The sequence below is a fragment of the Oculina patagonica genome, chromosome 9 (assembly GCF_052425735.1).
Source record: "Oculina patagonica isolate OP01 chromosome 9, crgOcupat, whole genome shotgun sequence".
Taxonomy (NCBI): domain Eukaryota; kingdom Metazoa; phylum Cnidaria; class Anthozoa; order Scleractinia; family Oculinidae; genus Oculina; species Oculina patagonica.
The window spans coordinates 13,827,549-13,844,972 of record NC_135766.1 but is presented as its reverse complement, the minus strand read 5'-3'; positions in this window follow the sequence as shown (position 1 = coordinate 13,844,972).

Genomic DNA, 17,424 nt, shown 5'->3' with positions numbered 1-17,424 from the left:
GCAAGATCGGACTCCGTACGGACACGCACGATTAGTTTCAATTAAAAACAGCCAATCAGCGACACGTGTTCCCACGCATAATTAAAAGTTCTTTTTCAAGTCACGATTATTCAACACTTGCACAAGACGAAATAATTTTCCAGTTAAGGCATTTGTAAGCTTTTTGTGAAAATAAAACTTCGTTTAAAGGTCACTTAAGCACTTGTGTTTTCGTCTTGCTTAAAAAGCAAAACGTCTTTGAGAAAAAATATTTCGACGGCGATTCGCGTTTATTTACACAATGTGACCAAATGTTTATTTTGAGAAAACAGAAAACTTTACCTCGTATTTTGTATTTAAGTCATTCGAATTTTTTTCTTTCACAGTGCAAACGAAAACCTTCAAAAATAAAAGATGTACATGGATAAATGTAAATCAAGCTACGTGACTAAATCAAAATGAGTTTGTTTGGCCGCTTTGCCGCTTTGCAGTATTACACTGTCCCGGGTCTTTGCATGTCATTGCCATACACTGAAATCGAATTTCATGCTTTTATGACTCTCAGAGATCTCAAGTTCTTCTTACAGCTAGAAAAATCATAAAATGGTTACAGTAATATGGAAGTGATGATTCGCAAAATTTGTACATCACGATAAACAGTCTTCGCTCCTGTGTATCCTAGCTCAACAATAATTGCCTTCCAGCGTTCAAAAGGTCATCATTATATTGACGAAAGCATTTAAACCCGTTTTTAGGAAAATCTGTCACTAAGTGTTTACAGTACAATGGAGTAACAGTCACTATTTCAAGTGCTTTTATTGCAAAATCTGTTTCAAGAGTCATCATCAAAATGGTGAAAAATCTGAAAGAAAACGATGTGAAGTTCTTCAACCCTTGTTGTAATGAACATGATTTTTGTAAATCGTCACGCAATCTTGTCCAAATGTTTAATCGTTTCTGCTTATACGGACAATACTGAAGAAGTAACATCAACTCCTGTCCATATATACTTTCAATTTTGTGAAGCATATAACATTTATTACCGTTCGTTTTCATCCATAATCATCCACGATGCCCCTAGCTTGCTATATGTGTTCGGGAGTTTAAAAACTCCCGAACACATACCTCTAACCAATTTTAACCGGCTTACGAAACCCGCGCAATCTGTATCACTATGCCATAAAGCATTAGACTCATGTCACCCTTGGTGACCTATTTTTTTCTTTTAGCTTTCAGTTATGGTTGAAATGTGAGCAAATTAGTTTGCTGCTAGGGTTGGCAGCAAAGCAAATGCATTTGAAGAAATAAACATAACTTCAAGTGTTCAGGTCATAAAGATTGTTTTTAAATAACTATAAACTGTACCCCCTTCAAACAAGGCTGCCGTGTTTTCAATACCCCCCCCCCCTTCGGTACTAGTGATTTGGTTACCCTATCTATACCAAAACATATTTCCGAATATTTTAAGAATCAGAAGTATATAAGCCCAGTTTAACAGAAACAAAAACAATTTTAAAAAAAAAATTGTAACGATTTTTATTGAGAGTAACGGAAAAACAACACAAATTAACGCTTAGGCGATTTGTCGAGTCTTTACCATTTTACTACACTGTCGTTGAATAAAGTGTAAATTAAAAAGACACAGCTTATGCTTAAACAAGAAGCTTAAAGAAGCTTAAAACTGGGCGGGAAATGACGTCTACATTAGAGATATCATATTGTTTGTGTTGAAATGAATTGGCCTTTCAGTGTATCGGTTTGAGACACTTTGAAAGATAATTGTCAAGGTGTAATTGTGATTTTTCTGAATGCTTTCGTGTTCGTCCTGAGGCGAAATTTTGATGATATTAGTTACCTTTAGTCTGAAAAGGCGATTCTTTTTGGACGGAGGTCATTTCGTATATTTTTGTATAGAAAGGACGTTTCGGTTGCCGGTAAGGTGCGGTTAGAGAAAGTTTGAAAAAGGGTTTTAAATTTTCTAAGTCATTTTCATCGACGCTTTGTCAAGTTATTCATGACGTCGTGAAGTTCTTAGTGTATTATACAGGTCTATATATACATGTATGTCGGTACAACGTGAAAATGATAGGTTTTTGGCCGTGGTTATTCTGTATATTCGATTAATATAAGGAGTTGTTTCAAAGGAGTAAAGTCGGTTGTGCAAGTCATACAGAAGAAATGGAAAAGTTACTTTTGGTTTGCTTGATGGTGAGTGTGGTTGCGAGTTTTATGTAGGTAATCGTTGGCTGGTTTAGACGAGGGACAAAACGTGCGGTTGTGTGACTTGCTGGGAGGGAGACTTTTTTTTAGGTTTGTAAAACATTTATGGGGAAGATGGATTATTGTCATGGATTGTTGTCAGGCAAAGTTAATGGCTAGAGTGTGAAATATTATGGAAATAGCAATATAGAAGTAATATATTATATACAGAGTACAATCATTGCTTTTCATTGTAATCACCAGCTGTGAGTACAGTTCATTGAGATTTTTCATTTTAAATAAATAAAAAGTGTATTTCATTATGTAAGTCGAGTGACGTTTGGGCCGTGACGTTGTTAGACAAATCACATGGCTCTAGTTAACTTCAAGTGAGTTGCAGAATTTACAAACTGAAGACTTTTATCCCTGAAACAGAAGTACGCGATTGCGTATAGTTCGTGTGTCCATTAAGAACATTTTTATTTTAAAGCAGAAGGCAAATGGAATGAAGCAAGAAGTGTAATTCCTCTACAGATGTGAAGTATTTATAACTGCACGGCAGTTTGTTCTTTGGCTTTTTGTTTACTTTGTTTTATATTTTAGTTGCTTCGCGAGTGTGATGCATTACTCTGTAGAGGTGAAACGTCAGATCAGCTGATAAAGTTGAGTCGGAATCCATGGGTTTTGTTTGAACTATAATCCTTCTTACAATTTTACAAACTAGCAATTTTCTACAACCTGTAATATTCTTGAATTTTTTTTTTTGACTTAGTAGTTAAGGATTTACTTTTTTCCCGACGTGACAGTGGCGTGACAATGGAAACCAGCTAAAATCGGTTAAGGCGATTTAACATTTTAAGTCAAATTTGTCTTTGAGTCATCTACGACTATTTTATAAAGTATCATAAAAGCTTTGACCGCATATTTATCAGGACGGAAACATTGTTAGCTCCAGTGAAAATTAAATAAATGGGGAGCTCCGTTTAAAGGCTTGCCAAAATCTATCCTTAATCTATTATATATATTAGCGGAACTCCCGTCGAACCGAGAAATTTTGGTTGTCGCCCCGTACGTACGTACGCACGGATTAGGCCTGGGGACGAGGTTCCCCGCCCGTAGCTAAAGAAAAGTAAGGAAATTACAAACAGCAAATAAAGCTCGCAAGGCAAGACAAAATGTACACAAGGGGTAACATTACACAGCGATACTACACAGCAAAATATCTGAGAGGTTTATTATCCAACTGCTCTACTTTGTTAGTCTTTGTTCATGTGTGAGTGTATGGAAGCCTTTACACCAAAAAAATGGCTCTCGTTCGATCGCTACACGGCTAAATTCAATTTATTGGTCTCTGGTCGCATTTTTCGTAACCGTAAAACGAGCAATTGACGTTATCTTCTATCGACTGGATGATGTGGACGTTTCAATTTGATCTATAAACGAAGTTATGTTATGAAAACGCGGGAAAATTTGTTGCGCAGTGTACACTGTGTAGGCTGAATGAAACCGAGAGTATAAACTGAAAAGATCGACAGAGAATCGAGAACTTTCTTACCGTATGAATATTTCTCGCACGATGTCCTCAAAAGTCACCTATATTCAGTGAAATTGTAGATAACGAAAGAGTTGTACGATGAGACCCGGAATAATTGCGAAAGATATTCCCTGTGCACGTCCAGTTTGCTTGTTTCTGTTGTTTGCGGATGAATCTTCGGCCGTCAACATCAAGAATACAAAAACTTTAGCAATTGTGTAAAAACGAAGCTAAACACTGCATGGATCAAGACCGCTGAAGAAAGATACAGGAACCTGATGCAAGGAAATTAAACAACCTGTACTGAATTGCTGAGCCTGATTTTATTACAGAAAACTTCATGATGTTTATAAACTTAAGCTTACTATCTGAGCGCAGTTTCGATATACTCTGTGTCGGCAAAGTTTAGATCTTTCCGTAATTTAAGATTATACTTTGCTCCTTTCAGTCGCTTTAACTTTGATGTGTAGTACATTTAAGCTTACGCTTACATGTCAGTTCATATTTTTTGTTCCCCTGATTTGGTTTTATTTGCTATGGATTTACAGATAATCTATTGCCGTAAGTTGATTTTCTTTGGCCGTCAATAAAATCGAATTCTAATCCTTTGCTGTGAGAGTTTATTTCTTATTGCTGTGAGTTTATTCCGATTTTTAGACTTACATTTCCTCGGCGGAAGCGGAAATTCTTACAGCATAAGTGACGTCTTTCGAAGTGCTAAACGACGACAAAGCAAAAAGCTCGAACAAAATAAATCTATTTAAGGTCGCTGGGGACACCTTTGGTTTATCATTCTGCATTTATTTAACCCTATTCAGACCGGGCTTTATTGGACCTTCTCAGACCGGGGAGGGGGGGGGCTTCGGAAGCCCCCCCCCCCCCCCTATGTAACTTCCAGAATATTTAAGCAATCACCATGAACTTATAGGATGTATTGTACGTCCGAAACTCTTTCTTTTGGTATACGTCACGTGGGATGGTGTCGTCACAAAATTTTTCCAAAATGCCAGAAAACCACCCAAAATCATTGCAAAGTACTCAAAATGAATAAATATGTGCTTTAAACCCGTAAAAAATGTAAAAAATAATGCCATTTAAGTTGATTTTTATTAACAGAAACACGCAAAACTATCCTGTCGCAAAACTATCCTGATCTCATACCGGGTGAGTTGATCTTAGAGCACAGTGAATATCAGTGAATATTTTATATTTTTATATTTTCTAACCGTTCGCAACAAGTCGTTCCTGGGGGGGGGGGGGGGGGCACACTGGCATTTGCAATCTACCACATGGAGTTCCTCAAGGCTCATGCTTAGGACCCCTACTATTTACGATCTACTCTAGCAGGCTATTCGAGGTGATAAAGGATCATCTTCCTGTGGCACACGCGTATGCAGACGACACACAACTCTACTTGTCCTTCAAGCCGGTCTCTACATCTAGTCAATCTAAGGCAATTAAAGCAATGGAACTTTGCATAAAGGCGCTCCGAGCGTGGATGATTACTGATAAGTTAAAGCTAAATGATGACAAAACCGAATTCCTAATAATCGGCACGAGACAACAGCTTAACAAGATGAACATCGAGAAGTTATCAGTTGGTGATGTCAGTGTTGCTCCTGTTGCTGCTGCAAGAAATCTTGGAACTTGGTTTGACACCAACCTTAGTTTAGTGACACACATTACTAAGACATGTAGGGCTGCTTTTTATCACTTGTACAACATAAGACGCTTCAGGAAGTTTCTTTTGATTGAGTTTACCAAAACGCTGGTCCATGCATTGATAATGGGGCGTATCGACTACTGTAACAGTCTCCTCTATAGTTTACCGTCCACCCATATCATAAAACTGCAACGCATGCAAAATGCAGCTGATAGGCTTATATGCCTAACTCCGCGTATTAGTCATATAACTCCGGTCTTATATTTTTTACATTGGTTACCCGTTAAATTCAGAATTGATTTTAAAGTTTTAATTATTACTTTTTAAGCTATACATGGCAGAGCGCCGAACTACATTATCGATCTTATTGACATTAAGAGTCCCTCTATGTACGGTCTTCGTTTGAATTCGGAACTGCTTCTCGCACCATCCTCCATAAAGATGAAGAAGACACTAGGTGACAGAGCTTTTTCGGGTGCTGCTCCAACGCTTTGGAATCAATTGCCGAGCGAAATAAGACACAACGAGAATTTTAACCTTTTTAAATCAAAACTGAAGACATTCTTATTTAGGAAAGCGTATGGGTAAGATCATTTTTAATATTTATTAATTATATTTTTAGGCTTTTTAATCTCTTTTTGGTCATATGTACATGAGTGTAAATAGCTAGTTTTGAAAACTCTATTTTTATTTATTTTTATTTTTTTCTATATATTTGTAAGGCGCATTTGGTCATATTTACATGTTAATTTGCGCCATAGAAATCTTAAATCTTATTATTTTTAATATTTTCAGAATTGTATCAGATGAAAAATAATGACATTTTGCCAATAACCTCATTTGCCCCAGCCTGTTGTATTAAACAATCATATTTTGTGGCATCGTTTATGTCGGAGATACCCATATCACTACGTATCTACGCAGGTACGGGGTACCCCAGTACCCGAAACTCGGGGATAAAGGGATAACGTTAACGGTAGACTTTCTCAAAGACCTTCGACGCGCGGTTTAGCGACTTGGTGCAAGTCTAGGATAAGGGTGGTAACGGGACTTACGGGTATGGAGAGCATCCCGCTAACAAAACATCAAGCAGTAGCGCCAAATCCAGAAGGTCCTTTACGCAGCTTTGTGTCATGCTTTTGCACAGTAGGCCTTTCTTGCGGTTTTCGACGCCATCTTGACGAGTAGGCAAAGCGGGTAGAAGTTACAGTGTTAGTATGGGAATCCAACGGCAAACATCATTTACAAAAATTGAATTCTGGACAACTTATGAATTGTAAAGTTAAAATACTAGGCAAAAGTTTTTATTTGCTGAATTTGAAGGATGTAGCTGGGCTAGAAAGCGTTCAGTCACGTTTTTAATTTTTCATACATTTGTCTATATTTTTCCGCAAATTGACGCGTTTCGCGGGAAGATGGCATCGAAAACCGTGACCAGAATGTGTTTTGAAAACCATCAAAATTCTAAAATCCAGAATCGCACCATCCCATGCGTTTTTGTCCTTCACTGGCTATGAGACGTCCTTAATATATATCTTGTTAAAGATTGTTCAGTTCGATAGCATCCACCGTCTTTAGAATAGCTAAATCATTTAATTTTCGGAGTTTCTCGCCACACGACATAAAGATGGCTGCCAGAAGGCTGTCACGTATGCTTAAAAAATATGCCTCCTTGCCGTATAACTGGAGTACGGAATACCAAACAGACCTGATACTTGGACAATTTTACAATCTAGCAATTTTCTACAACCTGTAATATTCTTGATTTTTTTTTTTTTGACTTAGTAGTTAAGGATTTACTTTTTCTCGACGTGACAGTGGCGTGACAATGGAAACCAGCTAAAATCGGTTAAGGCGATTTAACATTTTAAGTCAAATTTGTCTTTGAGTCATCTACGACTATTTTATAAAGTATCATAAAAGCTTTGACCGCATATTTATCAGGACGGAAACATTGTTAGCTCCAGTGAAAATTAAATAAATGGGGAGCTCCGTTTAAAGGCTTGCCAAAATCTATCCTTAATCTATTATATATATTAGCGGAACTCCCGTCGAACCGAGAAATTTTGGTTGTCGCCCCGTACGTACGTACGCACGGATTAGGCCTAGGGACGAGGTTCCCCGCCCGTAGCTAAAGAAAAGTAAGGAAATTACAAACAGCAAATAAAGCTCGCAAGGCAAGACAAAATGTACACAAGGGGTAACATTACACAGCGATACTACACAGCAAAATATATGAGAGGTTTATTATCCAACTTCTCTACTTTGTTAGTCTTTGTTCATGTGTGAGTGTATGGAAGCCTTTACACCAAAAAAATGGCTCTCGTTCGATCGCTACACGGCTAAATTCAATTTATTGGTCTCTGGTCGCATTTTTCGTAACCGTAAAACGAGCAATTGACGTTATCTTCTATCGACTGGATGATGTGGACGTTTCAATTTGATCTATAAACGAAGTTATGTTATGAAAACGCGGGAAAATTTGTTGCGTAGTGTTCACTGTGTAGGCTGAATGAAACCGAGAGTATAAACTGAAAAGATCGACAGAGAATCGAGAACTTTCTTACCGTATGAATATTTCTCGCACGATGTCCTCAAAAGTCGCCTATATTCAGTGAAATTGTAGATAACGAAAGAGTTGTACGATGAGACCCGGAATAATTGCGAAAGATATTCCCTGTGCACGTCCAGTTTGATAGTTTCTGTTGTTCGCGGATGAATCTTCGGCCGTCAACATCAAGAATACAACAACTTTAGCAATGATCGTGTAAAAACGAAGCTAAACACTGCATGGATCAAGTCCGCTGAAGAAAGACACAGGAACCTGATGCAAGGTAACAACCTGTACTGAATTGCTGAGCCTGATTTTATTACAGAAAACTTCATGATGTTTATAAACTTAAGCTTACTATCTGAGCGGAGTTTCGATATACTCTGTGTCGGCAAAGTTTAGATCTTTCCGTAACTTAAGCTTATACTTTGCCCCCGTTTCAGTCGCTTTAACCAAAAATATTTTTTGTCAGTCAATTCATCTTTCGAATTCGCAAACAACTCAAAAATGCAAAGCCCATCAACACCAGTCCTCATGCAAATCTTTGTGTCAACTTGACCGCAGGACAAGAAGTTGGAGGGGAGGGTAGATGGCAATACCCCTCAAAACCTTTATAATTATACCACAGCACAAAATTGAAGCAAGAGGAGTAAATAATTTGACATTGTAGCTTGGCCAGAGACTTTATTAGGGCTCAATGCAATCATAAGGCTACAGTTACTTTAACTAAGGTGATCCAGTATGGCAGGAGTGCTTGTCACGTGACTAGCCCAGGCCCAAACTGCAACCCTAACCCAAAATCTAACCCTAACCCCAACAACTTAACCCTAACCCTAACCCACAAGCCCTGTCCCTGCAACCCTAATCCATACACCATGATAGGCTTGGTTTAACCCTAGCTTTCACTCTGTCATGTTAAAAGTTGTGGTCACGTGACCTCTATTGTTCTCCTTAACTGTGATGTGTAGTACATTTAAGCTTACGCTTACATTTCAGTTCCTTTTTATTTTTGTTCCCCTGAGTTGGTTTTATTTGCTATGGATTTACTGATTATCTATTGCCGTAAGTTGATTTTCTTTGGCCGTCAATAAAGTCGAATTCTAATCCTTTGCCCTGAGAATTTATTTCTTATCGCTGTGAGTTTATTCCGACTTTAAGCCTTACATTTTCTCGGCGGAAGGGGAAATTCATACAGTATAAGTGACGTTTTTCGAAGTGCTAAACGACGACAAAGCAAAAAGCTCGAACAAAGTAAATCTATTTAAACTAAACTTGCTCTGAGAGACATGTTTACCCCATCTAGCTCGAGCGTGAGGTGAAAAATACAAACTGACTCCTATATATTTTTCATAGTAGTTCAAACATTTATTTTGCTTTAGTATAGCTACATTAATGAATAGAGATGATTTAGTGTACGTTTAAATTTGTTTAAACTGTGCACATGGTATAAGAAATAAAAGATAAGTTTTAAATTTGCGTATGTGACTGAGCAACCCATTGCGGTGCGACGATGTTAAGACAAATACGGGAAAGAAAAGTAAGACGGGAATATGCCCACAAAATATATTGACGTCATTATGTATAAAGCAAAACGATAAGAGAATCGTAAAACTATTTTCTATTCTTAGAAAGCAGAGAATAAACTCTTAATTAATTCTTAGGCCATGAGTTGTATTAAAGCAAAACGATAAATGGATCGTAAAACAATTTTCTATTCTTGAGAAAGGGCTGGAGAGAATAAACTCTTAATTAATTTTTAGGCCATTAGTTGTCCTGCCTCGAGATTTATATTTGTCTTGCACCTGTGGGCCAGCGTATACATTAAAGCTTTGACCGCATATTTATCAAAATGAAAACATTGTAACTCCAGCTAAAATTAAATAAATTAAAGAGGTGCTCCGCTTTTAGGCTTGCTTTAATCTATTTATTAGTGGCTGTTTTTGCCAAAGCATAAACTGGAGTTAATGTTTAGCTCAATTAAACCTTGCTCTCCCCGTGGATGTGTTTTTCCGGCCATCTGTACCCCGCTCTTTGAACCGTAAAAATTTACTTGTATCTCCCTCTATTTATACTGGCCAATGAATGACAAGCTTGCACGCGTTCACAGATTGTCGGCCAATCAGATCCACACAGCCTTCCCCTGTTTACTCTTGTGATCACAGACGATCTTCACTTGCAATTCAGCTAAGCTGCTGGACTCTAGCGTTTATTTCCCCACCCACCGTCCACATTTATCTCATAGCCCTACTGTTGCCACTCAGACAAAGCATTTCTTGTAGTCTACTAGTTTACATCTGTTTCATTTGTGATGTTATATCCAGTTTATCTATAGTTTATATATATATATATATATATATATATATATATATATATATATATATATATATATATATATATATATATATATATATATATATATATGACTGAATTTTTGAAAACCGTGTCAGCAACACAAACCTCTCACTGGCACTTTGCCAGGAAAATCAAAGGCTTTGTCAGTCAATCAAGCAAAGTCAAGCAGTCACTGGCGAACAAACACACTCACCTGAGTTTTGCCCAGCTGGATCACCGCCGCAACCTAACCTTGTAGCCTAACCAGGCCAGTTCTGCTGACGAAAACCAAAAAAGACCAAAAAATCAGTTTTTTAGTCCAAGTGTCCACTTTTTGAACCCACCCCACCCCCCTGGGTTATGAGACCTGCTGGTTGGCATGGTACCACCCTGTAGCCTGAAGCCTGGGCCGCATGCCAAAACCCTTCAAGACACCAAGCCCCCTGCTTTTTCAAGCGCCAGGCTGGCCTGACCCCTGGCTATCGCCAGGCGACAGGCGAAAAAGTTTTGCTTCAACCGGAGACCATGTTTTCAAAAATCCAGTCATATGTTGGCAGGTAATGCCTGGAATTGCACTGACAATCACTGTTTGCCCAGCTGACTTGCCCGGTGCCCGAGCCTGGCTAACGGTAGGTCACAGCCAGCTGGAAGCAGGCATTCCCTGCCAACATATGACTGAATTTTTGAAAACCGTGTCAGCAACACAAACCTCTCACTGGCACTTTGCCAGGAAAATCAAAGGCTTTGTCAGTCAATCAAGCAAAGTCAAGCAGTCACTGGCGAACAAACACACTCACCTGAGTTTTGCCCAGCTGGATCACCGCCGCAACCTAACCTTGTAGCCTAACCAGGCCAGTTCTGCTGACGAAAACCAAAAAAGACCAAAAAATCAGTTTTTTAGTCCAAGTGTCCACTTTTTGAACCCACCCCACCCCCCTGGGTTATGAGACCTGCTGGTTGGCATGGTACCACCCTGTAGCCTGAAGCCTGGGCCGCATGCCAAAACCCTTCAAGACACCAAGCCCCCTGCTTTTTCAAGCGCCAGGCTGGCCTGACCCCTGGCTATCGCCAGGCGACAGGCGAAAAAGTTTTGCTTCAACCGGAGACCATGTTTTCAAAAATCCAGTCATATGTTGGCAGGTAATGCCTGGAATTGCACTGACAATCACTGTTTGCCCAGCTGACTTGCCCGGTGCCCGAGCCTGGCTAACGGTAGGTCACAGCCAGCTGGAAGCAGGCATTCCCTGCCAACATATGACTGAATTTTTGAAAACCGTGTCAGCAACACAAACCTCTCACTGGCACTTTGCCAGGAAAATCAAAGGCTTTGTCAGTCAATCAAGCAAAGTCAAGCAGTCACTGGCGAACAAACACACTCACCTGAGTTTTGCCCAGCTGGATCACCGCCGCAACCTAACCTTGTAGCCTAACCAGGCCAGTTCTGCTGACGAAAACCAAAAAAGACCAAAAAATCAGTTTTTTAGTCCAAGTGTCCACTTTTTGAACCCACCCCACCCCCCTGGGTTATGAGACCTGCTGGTTGGCATGGTACCACCCTGTAGCCTGAAGCCTGGGCCGCATGCCAAAACCCTTCAAGACACCAAGCCCCCTGCTTTTTCAAGCGCCAGGCTGGCCTGACCCCTGGCTATCGCCAGGCGACAGGCGAAAAAGTTTTGCTTCAACCGGAGACCATGTTTTCAAAAATCCAGTCATATGTTGGCAGGTAATGCCTGGAATTGCACTGACAATCACTGTTTGCCCAGCTGACTTGCCCGGTGCCCGAGCCTGGCTAACGGTAGGTCACAGCCAGCTGGAAGCAGGCATTCCCTGCCAACATATGACTGAATTTTTGAAAACCGTGTCAGCAACACAAACCTCTCACTGGCACTTTGCCAGGAAAATCAAAGGCTTTGTCAGTCAATCAAGCAAAGTCAAGCAGTCACTGGCGAACAAACACACTCACCTGAGTTTTGCCCAGCTGGATCACCGCCGCAACCTAACCTTGTAGCCTAACCAGGCCAGTTCTGCTGACGAAAACCAAAAAAGACCAAAAAATCAGTTTTTTAGTCCAAGTGTCCACTTTTTGAACCCACCCCACCCCCCTGGGTTATGAGACCTGCTGGTTGGCATGGTACCACCCTGTAGCCTGAAGCCTGGGCCGCATGCCAAAACCCTTCAAGACACCAAGCCCCCTGCTTTTTCAAGCGCCAGGCTGGCCTGACCCCTGGCTATCGCCAGGCGACAGGCGAAAAAGTTTTGCTTCAACCGGAGACCATGTTTTCAAAAATCCAGTCATATGTTGGCAGGTAATGCCTGGAATTGCACTGACAATCACTGTTTGCCCAGCTGACTTGCCCGGTGCCCGAGCCTGGCTAACGGTAGGTCACAGCCAGCTGGAAGCAGGCATTCCCTGCCAACATATGACTGAATTTTTGAAAACCGTGTCAGCAACACAAACCTCTCACTGGCACTTTGCCAGGAAAATCAAAGGCTTTGTCAGTCAATCAAGCAAAGTCAAGCAGTCACTGGCGAACAAACACACTCACCTGAGTTTTGCCCAGCTGGATCACCGCCGCAACCTAACCTTGTAGCCTAACCAGGCCAGTTCTGCTGACGAAAACCAAAAAAGACCAAAAAATCAGTTTTTTAGTCCAAGTGTCCACTTTTTGAACCCACCCCACCCCCCTGGGTTATGAGACCTGCTGGTTGGCATGGTACCACCCTGTAGCCTGAAGCCTGGGCCGCATGCCAAAACCCTTCAAGACACCAAGCCCCCTGCTTTTTCAAGCGCCAGGCTGGCCTGACCCCTGGCTATCGCCAGGCGACAGGCGAAAAAGTTTTGCTTCAACCGGAGACCATGTTTTCAAAAATCCAGTCATATGTTGGCAGGTAATGCCTGGAATTGCACTGACAATCACTGTTTGCCCAGCTGACTTGCCCGGTGCCCGAGCCTGGCTAACGGTAGGTCACAGCCAGCTGGAAGCAGGCATTCCCTGCCAACATATGACTGAATTTTTGAAAACCGTGTCAGCAACACAAACCTCTCACTGGCACTTTGCCAGGAAAATCAAAGGCTTTGTCAGTCAATCAAGCAAAGTCAAGCAGTCACTGGCGAACAAACACACTCACCTGAGTTTTGCCCAGCTGGATCACCGCCGCAACCTAACCTTGTAGCCTAACCAGGCCAGTTCTGCTGACGAAAACCAAAAAAGACCAAAAAATCAGTTTTTTAGTCCAAGTGTCCACTTTTTGAACCCACCCCACCCCCCTGGGTTATGAGACCTGCTGGTTGGCATGGTACCACCCTGTAGCCTGAAGCCTGGGCCGCATGCCAAAACCCTTCAAGACACCAAGCCCCCTGCTTTTTCAAGCGCCAGGCTGGCCTGACCCCTGGCTATCGCCAGGCGACAGGCGAAAAAGTTTTGCTTCAACCGGAGACCATGTTTTCAAAAATCCAGTCATATGTTGGCAGGTAATGCCTGGAATTGCACTGACAATCACTGTTTGCCCAGCTGACTTGCCCGGTGCCCGAGCCTGGCTAACGGTAGGTCACAGCCAGCTGGAAGCAGGCATTCCCTGCCAACATATGACTGAATTTTTGAAAACCGTGTCAGCAACACAAACCTCTCACTGGCACTTTGCCAGGAAAATCAAAGGCTTTGTCAGTCAATCAAGCAAAGTCAAGCAGTCACTGGCGAACAAACACACTCACCTGAGTTTTGCCCAGCTGGATCACCGCCGCAACCTAACCTTGTAGCCTAACCAGGCCAGTTCTGCTGACGAAAACCAAAAAAGACCAAAAAATCAGTTTTTTAGTCCAAGTGTCCACTTTTTGAACCCACCCCACCCCCCTGGGTTATGAGACCTGCTGGTTGGCATGGTACCACCCTGTAGCCTGAAGCCTGGGCCGCATGCCAAAACCCTTCAAGACACCAAGCCCCCTGCTTTTTCAAGCGCCAGGCTGGCCTGACCCCTGGCTATCGCCAGGCGACAGGCGAAAAAGTTTTGCTTCAACCGGAGACCATGTTTTCAAAAATCCAGTCATATGTTGGCAGGTAATGCCTGGAATTGCACTGACAATCACTGTTTGCCCAGCTGACTTGCCCGGTGCCCGAGCCTGGCTAACGGTAGGTCACAGCCAGCTGGAAGCAGGCATTCCCTGCCAACATATGACTGAATTTTTGAAAACCGTGTCAGCAACACAAACCTCTCACTGGCACTTTGCCAGGAAAATCAAAGGCTTTGTCAGTCAATCAAGCAAAGTCAAGCAGTCACTGGCGAACAAACACACTCACCTGAGTTTTGCCCAGCTGGATCACCGCCGCAACCTAACCTTGTAGCCTAACCAGGCCAGTTCTGCTGACGAAAACCAAAAAAGACCAAAAAATCAGTTTTTTAGTCCAAGTGTCCACTTTTTGAACCCACCCCACCCCCCTGGGTTATGAGACCTGCTGGTTGGCATGGTACCACCCTGTAGCCTGAAGCCTGGGCCGCATGCCAAAACCCTTCAAGACACCAAGCCCCCTGCTTTTTCAAGCGCCAGGCTGGCCTGACCCCTGGCTATCGCCAGGCGACAGGCGAAAAAGTTTTGCTTCAACCGGAGACCATGTTTTCAAAAATCCAGTCATATGTTGGCAGGTAATGCCTGGAATTGCACTGACAATCACTGTTTGCCCAGCTGACTTGCCCGGTGCCCGAGCCTGGCTAACGGTAGGTCACAGCCAGCTGGAAGCAGGCATTCCCTGCCAACATATGACTGAATTTTTGAAAACCGTGTCAGCAACACAAACCTCTCACTGGCACTTTGCCAGGAAAATCAAAGGCTTTGTCAGTCAATCAAGCAAAGTCAAGCAGTCACTGGCGAACAAACACACTCACCTGAGTTTTGCCCAGCTGGATCACCGCCGCAACCTAACCTTGTAGCCTAACCAGGCCAGTTCTGCTGACGAAAACCAAAAAAGACCAAAAAATCAGTTTTTTAGTCCAAGTGTCCACTTTTTGAACCCACCCCACCCCCCTGGGTTATGAGACCTGCTGGTTGGCATGGTACCACCCTGTAGCCTGAAGCCTGGGCCGCATGCCAAAACCCTTCAAGACACCAAGCCCCCTGCTTTTTCAAGCGCCAGGCTGGCCTGACCCCTGGCTATCGCCAGGCGACAGGCGAAAAAGTTTTGCTTCAACCGGAGACCATGTTTTCAAAAATCCAGTCATATGTTGGCAGGTAATGCCTGGAATTGCACTGACAATCACTGTTTGCCCAGCTGACTTGCCCGGTGCCCGAGCCTGGCTAACGGTAGGTCACAGCCAGCTGGAAGCAGGCATTCCCTGCCAACATATGACTGAATTTTTGAAAACCGTGTCAGCAACACAAACCTCTCACTGGCACTTTGCCAGGAAAATCAAAGGCTTTGTCAGTCAATCAAGCAAAGTCAAGCAGTCACTGGCGAACAAACACACTCACCTGAGTTTTGCCCAGCTGGATCACCGCCGCAACCTAACCTTGTAGCCTAACCAGGCCAGTTCTGCTGACGAAAACCAAAAAAGACCAAAAAATCAGTTTTTTAGTCCAAGTGTCCACTTTTTGAACCCACCCCACCCCCCTGGGTTATGAGACCTGCTGGTTGGCATGGTACCACCCTGTAGCCTGAAGCCTGGGCCGCATGCCAAAACCCTTCAAGACACCAAGCCCCCTGCTTTTTCAAGCGCCAGGCTGGCCTGACCCCTGGCTATCGCCAGGCGACAGGCGAAAAAGTTTTGCTTCAACCGGAGACCATGTTTTCAAAAATCCAGTCATATGTTGGCAGGTAATGCCTGGAATTGCACTGACAATCACTGTTTGCCCAGCTGACTTGCCCGGTGCCCGAGCCTGGCTAACGGTAGGTCACAGCCAGCTGGAAGCAGGCATTCCCTGCCAACATATGACTGAATTTTTGAAAACCGTGTCAGCAACACAAACCTCTCACTGGCACTTTGCCAGGAAAATCAAAGGCTTTGTCAGTCAATCAAGCAAAGTCAAGCAGTCACTGGCGAACAAACACACTCACCTGAGTTTTGCCCAGCTGGATCACCGCCGCAACCTAACCTTGTAGCCTAACCAGGCCAGTTCTGCTGACGAAAACCAAAAAAGACCAAAAAATCAGTTTTTTAGTCCAAGTGTCCACTTTTTGAACCCACCCCACCCCCCTGGGTTATGAGACCTGCTGGTTGGCATGGTACCACCCTGTAGCCTGAAGCCTGGGCCGCATGCCAAAACCCTTCAAGACACCAAGCCCCCTGCTTTTTCAAGCGCCAGGCTGGCCTGACCCCTGGCTATCGCCAGGCGACAGGCGAAAAAGTTTTGCTTCAACCGGAGACCATGTTTTCAAAAATCCAGTCATATGTTGGCAGGTAATGCCTGGAATTGCACTGACAATCACTGTTTGCCCAGCTGACTTGCCCGGTGCCCGAGCCTGGCTAACGGTAGGTCACAGCCAGCTGGAAGCAGGCATTCCCTGCCAACATATGACTGAATTTTTGAAAACCGTGTCAGCAACACAAACCTCTCACTGGCACTTTGCCAGGAAAATCAAAGGCTTTGTCAGTCAATCAAGCAAAGTCAAGCAGTCACTGGCGAACAAACACACTCACCTGAGTTTTGCCCAGCTGGATCACCGCCGCAACCTAACCTTGTAGCCTAACCAGGCCAGTTCTGCTGACGAAAACCAAAAAAGACCAAAAAATCAGTTTTTTAGTCCAAGTGTCCACTTTTTGAACCCACCCCACCCCCCTGGGTTATGAGACCTGCTGGTTAGCATGGTACCACCCTGTAGCCTGAAGCCTGGGCCGCATGCCAAAACCCTTCAAGACACCAAGCCCCCTGCTTTTTCAAGCGCCAGGCTGGCCTGACCCCTGGCTATCGCCAGGCGACAGGCGAAAAAGTTTTGCTTCAACCGGAGACCATGTTTTCAAAAATCCAGTCATATGTTGGCAGGTAATGCCTGGAATTGCACTGACAATCACTGTTTGCCCAGCTGACTTGCCCGGTGCCCGAGCCTGGCTAACGGTAGGTCACAGCCAGCTGGAAGCAGGCATTCCCTGCCAACATATGACTGAATTTTTGAAAACCGTGTCAGCAACACAAACCTCTCACTGGCACTTTGCCAGGAAAATCAAAGGCTTTGTCAGTCA